The sequence below is a fragment of the Acinonyx jubatus genome, chromosome F2 (genome assembly GCF_027475565.1).
Source record: "Acinonyx jubatus isolate Ajub_Pintada_27869175 chromosome F2, VMU_Ajub_asm_v1.0, whole genome shotgun sequence".
Taxonomy (NCBI): Eukaryota; Metazoa; Chordata; class Mammalia; order Carnivora; family Felidae; genus Acinonyx; species Acinonyx jubatus.
In genome coordinates, this window is record NC_069394.1 from 8,343,565 (window position 1) to 8,353,802 (window position 10,238).

At 45.2% G+C, this 10,238-nt stretch overlaps 1 long non-coding RNA gene across 1 annotated transcript; it reads left to right on the forward strand.

The window, feature by feature from the left end:
- Positions 1 to 6,755: 6,755 nt before the first annotated feature.
- Positions 6,756 to 9,975, forward strand: LOC113600553 (uncharacterized). The gene is made up of 2 exons (XR_003421544.2): positions 6,756 to 7,611; positions 8,442 to 9,975. It is a non-coding gene; the product is annotated as an uncharacterized LOC113600553 (long non-coding RNA).
- The last annotated feature ends 263 nt before the right edge of the window (positions 9,976 to 10,238 follow it).

Sequence of the window (10,238 nt, forward strand, 5' to 3'; positions counted from 1 at the left end):
CACAAGGGAAGCCGGCGTCTGTTAATAGCAAAGTGGTGTAGATGGAGCTTTGGGCTAGATTTTATAGCCCTTAATCACACACACCCATACGTGCCAAGAGGGATATGCCTTGAACAATACATTGTCACGGGTTGATAAGACAGAGGCATGCAATACATTTATTCTCTCAGAAAATAACTTTTTATTGAGTAGTTACTATGTCATTTGTCATAGGATCATTTCTTTTTTTCTTTTTTATTTATTTTTTAATTTACATCCAAGTTAGTTAGCATAGAGTGCAACAATGATTTCGGGAGTAGATTCCTGAATGCCCCTTCCCCATTTAGCCCATCCCCCCTGCCACAACCCCTCCAGGAGCCCTCTCTTGTTCCCCATATTTAAGAGTCTCAAAGGAATCATTTCTGATCATAGATCCTAGGTGAATCAATACATTAAAGCGGCTTATATGATTATATAATGTAATGTTATCACGGGAAGGACATACCGATGCCTTTGCCGTATCTGTTAGTGCGACGGACAAGCCCTGCCCACACACAAGGAGAAAGAACAATACGCGGGCACGAGTACTAGGAGGTGAGGGCAGGGAGGCCCTCGTACAGTCTTCCCAACAGAGAAGCAAAAGGGATAAGTGTATTAGTCAGGATTCTCCAGAGAAGCAGCACCACTAAGATGGAAAAGAGGGGAGAGGGAGAGAGAGAGAAAAAGATTTATTGTAAGGAACTGGCTCATTTGATTATGGAAGATAAAAAGTCCCAAGATCTGCAGGTAGCAAGCTGAAGACCCGGATGGGCCAATGGTGTAAGTTCTAGTCTGAAAGCCAGTAGGCTTGAGACTCAGGAAAAGCCCATGTTTCAGATTCAAGTCCAAAGGCAGGAAAGGATCCATGTCCCAGCAAAATGCAGTAAAGCAGGGATTCCCTCTTACTCATGAGAAGCTCAGTCTTTTTTGTTCTATTCAGGTCTTCGACTGATTGGGTGAGGCCCCCCCCCCACCTTAGGGAGGGCAATCTGTTTACTCAATCTACCAACTCAAATGTTAATCTCATCCCCAATGCCCTCACGGACACACCCAGAATCATGTTTGACCAAATGTCCGGACACCCTGTAGCCCAAGGTGACACATAAAATCAACCATCACCGTAAGGCCTCCCAGCTTAGAGATCAGACTGTGAAAAAGTGAGGAACGGTGCCCTCACAGGTGGGGGTGGTGGATCCCTCAGTACAGCTGAGGGAGGGGGTGCACGGTAAGGGGGACAGGCAGGAGATGTGGGAACTGAGACCAGACTTTGATGACTGCAGGTCCCCGGACAGGAGTGCTGGGGACATGCCCCTCAGGACCCCATAGATGGGAAGGGACAAAGCAAATGCCCAAAGGGTGATTTCAGGCAACCCCCATTCTCCTACTGACTAGACTTTCAAGAGAGACACTTCAAAGCATCAAAGTTAAAACTAGGTTGTGTTAAAAGTCATCGGAGAAAAGACAGGTTACCGACAAAGCAATGGCAATTAGGCTTACGACAGATATGTCCTCCTGCCAACAGGTGCCAGGAAAGAGTGGGTATCATCTCAAAGGTGCTGAGGAACAACTATTGACAATCTAGTGCAAATAATAATAACTAATAGCTATCAGCTTTTGAGCACTTCATACGGCAACCCGGAGGTCTGTACTCAACAGAACAATCATCTCATGGGAGGAAAGGAAGGACTTGCAGACACAGCAAAAAGTTACTAACCATTGGCCCTCATGGGAAAGCAAAATCTGCAGGAGGACGGGTAGGGATGGGGAAACCAAAGGGGAGCGCTTGTAAAATAGGTTGCCAAATCTATTTGACAGTTAATTGTAAGAAATTAATAGTAACTTCTATCTTGTTTTAAAAATGGTAGAATTGAAAATGACAAGAAGGAAAATACAAGGGTAAGTAATAAGTGTTTGAGATAATTTGTGCCTCATGAGAATGGTTGAGATAAAGAATACATTTAGAACTTGGAAAAAATGATGAGTTGAACATGAATATTGGAAATAAAGATTAACAGCACAAAGAATCGAAATAGTCATATCACATAGTAAATATATAAAATACCAATGATGGACCTGATCCACGGAAAGCCCTCCTTTCTAGGCACTGGTGACAGAGAAGGACAAGACAGAAAAGGCTCTTTCCTTATGGATTGATTCATTTACAAGTTTTTTGACGTTTATTTATTTTTGACAGAGAGAGAGAGAGAGAGAGAGAGAGAGCATGAGCAGGGGAAGGGCAGAGAGAGAGAGGGAGACACAGAATCGGAAGCAGGCTCCAGGCTCTGAGCTGTCAGCACAGAGCCCGACGCGGGGCTCAAACTCACGGACCGTGAGATCATTACCTGAGCTGAAGTCGGATGCCCAACCGACTGAGCCACCCAGGCGCCCCTGGATTTATTCACTTAAATTGAAATGTGTTCCCACAATAACCGTGGTTATTTGTGGCAGTGCTGAGAGCCACTTCAGGTTTTCTTTCTAAGAATAGGTGATGCCTATAAACCATAAATCAGGCCTTGCTGCTCATCCAGAAAGAAAGTCTTCTTGATGAGAAATCGGATTCTACTCATAGTCCTTAGCAATTAGCCTGACATCTGACACAGGTCTTTCCCCCTGGGCTTAACATGAGGGTGGGAAATAGCTTAGCTTTAACACTCAGGCACAGCTGAAGACTGGAAAGCAGGCCGTGGCCTGGGCCAGGCAGATGTGGGACAGGGGGCCCTGGGGAGACCAGAGCACGGAGCTGGCTTGGGGGAGCAGATGTGGATTCAAGCCCCATTCTCTCGTCTGTCTGTGCTGAGCAACTTTGGACAAGTCAGTTACCTTCTCTGAGCCTCAACTTCCTCATCTGTAAAGTCCGCGAGGTTACTAGAAAAATCACGTATGATAATGGACATGACCACCCTTGTGGGAGCTCTCTGCTCCTCAACAGTAGGTGTCTGAATCCTGATCGGAGGCCCCTCGCCGATGTTTCTTATTTCTCTCAATGTGCTTGAAGCTTCTGGAGGGCACGTACTGGATCTTATTTGTATCTTTGTATTCCCTGGTATTGCGCTCAGAACACTCTTAACAAATGTTCCTTAATTGAAGTAAATGAAATGAAAGTGGATTGAATTGACAATCTAAACATGATACAATTAGAACACAGTGGAGGACGCTATCTCATTAAGGGCTGTTTTCTTGGCTTTTCTAGAAATATCATAGATGTTCAGAGAAGAGAGAGATTAAAGTGGACTGAATAAACATTTATTGAGGACAGGCATTTATTGAACACCTGTTTTGTGCCAGACACTCTACTGGCCCTTCTCCCAAACGTTATCTCATTATCCTCAAAAACACGCTGAGAAAAAGTACGATTAGCTTCATTTTACAAATGAGAACCCAGGAGTTCAGCAAAGCAAATTAAGCCGCCCAAGTTTACTAAGGTGAAGAAGCAGGGATAGGGGCAGGGTAAGAAGGCAACTCCCTCTGGTCCTTGAGCTGCATCCCCTGTCCTCTCTTTCTGATTCAGCCCCAGGCAGGGGGAGGGAGGCACCCCTGCTCGCCTCCGTTTGATTTCTCTTGTTTTCTGCCACACTGACTGAGCTGCACTCCCCGTGCCCATTTTCAATTATAGCTTGCAAGCCTGTGCTTTGAAAAACATAATTTATTTTCCCAGTCAGACCAAATAGAAAACACAATTGTGTGTTTAAATACTAATTAACCTTTCACAGTTGTATGACTCTCTCTCTCTCTCTCTCTCTCTCTCTCTCTCTCTCTCCCTCCCTCCCTCCCCTAAAGGAAAAACATTCCACGTGCAGGACAATTCTTGCCACAATTTCTTGCCTTGACCCTACCACGTGTAGGTCTGAAGCATGTGGCTGTGCAGACGTCTGGACTCGAATTAAACTTTTTCTGGAAGAGCAGAGGACTGTGGATGTGGTCACTAATGTGCTTTTCTCTCTTCATGGAGAATTCTAAGCTCCCTTTGCCACAGGGTTTGCATGGTTCATTCCAAGGATGACTCCGTTGGGGTTCCATAGATATCATTCCCAATGATATTATCTTCTCCTCTCTGAGATCTCCAGCAGTTAAAAGGTCATGGGCTTTGAAGGCAGCCAGACTACTCATTTCAATGGACTTCATACGTTCACACAGACCAGTTTAAAGATTATTCCATTAGCAACTGCATATCGACTGCCATCCATTGCCCACTCAGCTGTTTGCCCCTCTTCTGCTTACCGTGTCCTCCAGTTTGGGGCTCCATTTTACATCCAGGTCCTTGCATTGGCCACTTGGGTTTGGAGTAGTGATACACCTTCACCTTTAAAACCTTTGAAAACGCTACCAATCTACATCTCTCCCCAGTCTGAGGGCCCAACTCAGAAAATCCTGTCATCCTCAGTACTCCTCTTTAATGGACCCTATGACCTGTTTGATTTTGGCCACATTGACTTTATACTGCTCGAGGGGATATTCAAACAGAGATACGATTGGATATGTTGGTTCAAAGTTCCAGAAAGAAAGGGAAGAAGGCTGGACAATAATGGTGTCATGGAAGGTAGAAAAAAGGGAGGGGTTACTAGAAGAAAGGAAGGTAATGGAATCAGATGCAACAGAGCAGTCCAGAACAATAATAAAGGGGTGCATTTTTTGAGTCTGCCACTCAAGAACCCAATGTTCTCCTCTGTTAGGTACATTTATATGCTTGAAAGTCAAAGACACCAAATGAAGTGCAGTGAGTTAAAGAGAGAATCAGAGGAGAGGATGTTAAGAGGGACAGCATCAATCATTTCATGTTGCCTAGCACAGGGCCTGGCATACAGCAGGTGCCTGTTGGGTAAGTGCTAAATAAATGCGATTAGAGGGAAAAGCCAGAGTGGAGGGAAAGAGCTTTGGTGACTTGCCTTGAGAAAATGTCGCAAGGATTCTACTCTCAAAACGTGTCTGCAGGCTAGCTAGGAATGTAAGCGTGCAGGTAACAATTACACTATGACTTTTTGAAGGTGGATAATAAATTGTGCACGTTGTATCAGGGCATATGAAAATGAGGCTGTGTGCTTCAGTTACAAACAGAAGGGTGAAGTCTTGGTATTGTGAACAAAATCCAAGGTGGGATCTCTAAGTCAGAAACGCCATTTGACTAGTGCACGGATAGGTGACCTATCCTTTGTTAATTATATTTAACCAGTCCCCTAGAGGCTGGTATTTATCCATTTGTCTTTTAGTCAACAGATATCAGTTGAGCTCCTACAATGTATAAATCAAATTGTCCGCCTACCATGTGACAGTGGCAGATTCTATGATTCTATGAGGAAGATCAGAATGTGTGCATCTGTTGGGCACAACAACCGCTCCCAGGAGGGAAAAAAATCTCCACAAATTTCTGTCCGTATGGCTGGTCCCAATGTTGCTGCCAACGTGGATTCGGAGTGAGAGGAGCTAAGTGGGTAATTTTAATGACTATGGACTTGCAACAGTGGTAGACCAATGACTCCGTTTTTGTCATTGATATTGACTTTCTCAGTTGACCAGATTTCTGTGTGGGCAGGTTTGGGTACCCATCTCCTTGGATATTACTAGAGAAACCAAAGTCACTCTTTTAGGAATTTCTTTTTGGTGAAAGCACAAGGTCAGAGTCAAAAGCTGACAATGGTGAGAAACGAGGGCAAGGACTGACACCTTCCAGATGCTTCTCCAGCATCTGGTACATAGTAAGCATGAGGTAACAATTTTTTGAATGGATGAGTGGATGAATACATGAATGGGTTTCATGGAATATGGTACAGGGATGGAGACGATGTTCACTTTTGCTAACCTTGTTGGTTCCAGCTGCTTTTCTCTTGCCTTTTTTTTTCTGTCTCTGCACCTGACCCAGACTTGAAATGGTTCTTCCTCAAGTCCTTTCATTCTCAACGGAAGGATGTATACATGTTAGTGTGTGTGTGTATGTTTTATGCACGTGTGTGTGTAGTTGGATCTAAAAATTGATAATTATAAGTCTGAGTATCAACCAAGAAATATCCACCAAAATTTCTGTGCCCTCATATCCAAAACTTAAAATGGAACAAACCAAAACTAATTAAACTAACAACAGCCGTGGAGGGCAGTTTCATTATCCCATTTCCCATGAGGAGAGTCCATACCAAAGAGAGTCAGTGATTTGCCTGGGCGTCATTACTAAAAAATGGCAGGACCAGGGTTCAAACCCTGGTCAATTTGGCTCCACACCTGGTAATACTCAACACATGTAACACTTGGATTTCCTTTCAATAAAAGAAGAGATTCGTCATAAAACTCTTCTGCAATCCCAGTATTCTCTGATACAATGGATTCTTTTTCTTTGCCCTTAGTGCCTAGCATTGAGTGTTGTAGGGCATGTGCATAGATCATGGTGGTTTAGACAAGGTCCAGTAGGTGGAGCTAGAGAGCAGACATGAACTGCATGTGGTTGGGTAGCATAGGTGGCTCTTGAGTGACAGAATACCTGGGCAGTGACTGTCCTCATCAGAATCCCGATAGTTGACTTCCTTCTTCAGAATGTTACTATTATGATCTGGCCTTAGGGTGGAGGGAGATGACTTCCTGAGAGGTAACTCTCCCAGTCCTGAAAGACTAAGGCTAGAGAGAATTTCCCACTTCAACTAAGTTCTGTGAATGTCGTTCTATGGGAAAAGGGAAAATCAATTAAAGAAACATGAGTGCGTCCACAGTGTCTCAGGTGATTAGTGGTTTGAGTCCCGGTTTTCTTTCTTTGTGTGTGTGTATCAGGATTCAAGTAAGGTCAAGATATTGATATTTGTTGATGTTTAATAACTTTCCCATTTTTTAAAAAGAGGCTTTATTGGTTTAGATTTACAGAAGAATGTAGAAGACAGTATGAAGCACACCCATATACTCCACACATAACTTCCCTTTTCACAGTGGTACCCCCTTACCTGCGAGGGGTGCAATCCCAGACCCTGAGGGGATGCCTGAAACCCCAGATAGGACCAAACCCTCTGTATACTATGTTTTTTTCCTGTCCACACATATACACCACTGATAAAGTTTATAGGTGAGGCACAGTAAGAGATCAACAATAGCTAATAATAAAATAGAATAATTATAACAATATACTATAATCAAAGTTATGTGAACATGGTCTCTCTCTCTCCGAACATCTGTACTCACCTTTATTCTTGTGAGGATGTGCGATGCTGTAACACCTACGTGATGAGAGGGAACGAGAGGGATGATGCAGGAGCCGTGACCTAGCCTCCCGTTGACCTTCCGACAATGGGTCACAAGGAGGATTGTCTGCTTCTGGACCTCAGTCGGCTGCGGGGAACTGAACCTCAGATAGAGGGGGTGCTGCGTTCACATCTCAAACCAGTCTGGCACATTGCTTGTAGTCAGTGCATTGATATCGATGCCCTATTGTCAACCAAGTCCACATTTTATTCAGATTGTCTTAGGTTCTAATGTCCCTTCTCTGTTCCAGGCTTCTATCCAGGGTACCACGTTATAGTCAGTCACGTCTCCTGATGCTCCTCTCGGCCGTTCCTCAGACCGCCCTCGTTTTTTGATGTCCTTAACAGTTTTGAGGAAACCCTACCATTGGAACCGGTTTTTCTCGTGAGTAGACTGGGGTTATGAGTTTCAGGGGAAGAAGAGGTAAGTGCCATTTTCATCATATGTCAAGGGTGCAAACAATCGACTTGATTTATGACTCTTGGTGTTTAAGCTTGACCACCTGGCTGATGCTGTCTGCCAGTAGAATTCCTCCTTCCTGGAGGAGGGGTTCATCTTTTTTTTTTTTTTTAATTCAAGCCTTCAACAGATTAGATGAGGCCCACCCTCGTTGTAGAGGATAAACTGCCTTACTAAAGTATACTGATTTAAATTTTAATCTCATCTAAAACCACCTTTAAAGAAACATCTAGAATAATATTTGACCAAATATCTGGGTCTCGTGGCCTAGACAAGTTGACACATAAAATTAACCATAGCCAATGGTAAGACGGGAGGTGATGGTAGGCAGAAGTAGGGTTGGAGGACCTTGCTCAGTGTCACCCCAGTGGGTGTGGAAGATCTCTTTGGGAGAGGTCGGACAACTGCTCTGTATTACTCTGGAAGCGGTGTGGGAGTGAGCTAGCGGGAGCCATGTGGAGCAGAGGAATGGGGGACGGGAAGTAGGAGTTCTGGCTTGTCTCTCTGTAATTTTGACACGATCATTTCACCAGTCTGAGCCAGCATGTACAAATCATGAAAGCCAACAGGTGGGAGGGATGATATCTTGGTGGGTGAGGGAACTGACTTGATTTTTAACAGCAGACTATATGACATGCGCTGTGGTAGGAAATTTATACTCATTCGTTTATTCATTTGTTAAAAGCATAGATGACGGGTCGGTCACTGGGAAAGGGGATTTATGTTCAGTGACTCATTCTCTGCTGATGTTGCAGGATTCTTTACCTCAATCCCCAGGATTCGTGGTCTCGCTGCTTCGAAGAACGAAAAGATGGACACAAATGAACAGCAGGCAGAAATTTATTAGAGTGTAAGATCAGAGAGTAAGAATACCATGAAAGCTCTCCTTGCAGAGAGGGGATATTTGAAAGAGAATGCCCGTGACTACAGGCAAGGATCCTTGTTTTATCAGGTTCTGGTCCCCACCCCCCTCCCTTTCTTTCCCCCTTTCTGCTTCTCAGGTTTTACCCTTACTGGCTTGATAACTCTAGTCCTGGATTGTCCATTCCTGATTGGCTTGATTCCATCACAAGGGGTGACCTATGACCATATCATTCCTTGTGGGTCATACATTTCATGGTCTACTATTTATTTTGTTGTCGGGTCTTTGATTGCCCAATGCCTGAGGGGATCCTGAGGGGGAGTAGGTGGTATCTATTACACTCAGGAGGAACCTTAGGCCGGAGGGGGTTTGCTGTGGTCAGACACTCCCATCATTGTTTCAAAATATGTGTTTTTCCCCACTGGGGACCGCAGGTGCTAATCTTTCCCTCTCGGACTGGTTTATCCTATCTTTTCCTATCATACTAACTTACATACCCATCACAAAACAGAGTGTCGTCATACCCATTTTATGGATGGAGAAACTGAGACTTGGAGACCTTTTGCAACTTGCTCGAAGCTCAGGGGTCAGATGTAAGCGAGATTAGCCTGGCTCCCTGGCTTGTTCTCCCCCACAACTCATGCTCGCTCTCCACATCTTCTATGACTGCACGTACTTGTCCTGCAGGGACTGGGAGAGCTTCGCATGAGCCCTGAGGACAGGAGCCAGCATCTGGGGGGACCCGTCCCTAAGTCCTAGCGCTGTTGTCTCTGGTGATACATTTCCCTCTGGGCTCTGGCTCCAGCTCCTGATGGAGTTCTCAATGACCATTCATTTCGTAACATCTCCCCACCTGCCTGCCAAATCATTTCCTGGGCTGATCGCACAGAAATCAATGGGGCCAGGATGGAACTCGGCCTGCAGAAAGCCTGTTCGTGTCTAAGGGCAGCGCAGGGCAGAGGGGAGAACACTGCCACCAGAATTAAAAGCAGAAGATGCAGATCAGCACAGAATGTACTCCCAGCAGCATGCTGGGGGGAGAGGAAAGTGAGAAGCTGGGGCGCCTGGGTGGCTCCATTGGCTGAGCGTTCGACTCGTGATTTCGGCTCAGGTCACCATCCCAGAGTCGTGGCTGGAGCCCCGTGTCAGGGCTCCGCGCTGAGTGTGGAGTCTGCTTGGAATTCTCTCTCTCCCTCTCTCTCTGCCCCTCGCCCACTAGCACGTGCTAAACAAACAAGCAAACAAACAAATAAACAAACGGAAGTGGCCCCTGCCCTCAAGGATCACGGTGCCTGGATACACATTCAGAGACGCTGTATGAGGCTCCCCCAGAACATTGCTCTTCGTGCACGCGGGCGAAGCTCTCCGGTCCTTGCTGCTAACAGTCGTAATGAGTGCGAGAAAACCCACCCACTACACTAATAAAATGTAATGCTCAAATCCAGCAATAAAATCGCCTATTCATATGCACGTTTATGTCTTTTTATACAGTAAAAAGGAGTCACATTCCCCTAAGAATTTCTAAAGTCAGTACGCAGATTCCCTCCCTTTCTAATCCATTGGTTTCCCAGATAACATCCCGGGGGGCACATCCAGAGGAAAGCAGAAAAGGGAGGAATCTCGGCTTCTGTTCCCCGGTGGCCCAGTGTGGCTTACTGGTTTAGATCTGAGGTGCCAGCCGGAACCCCTA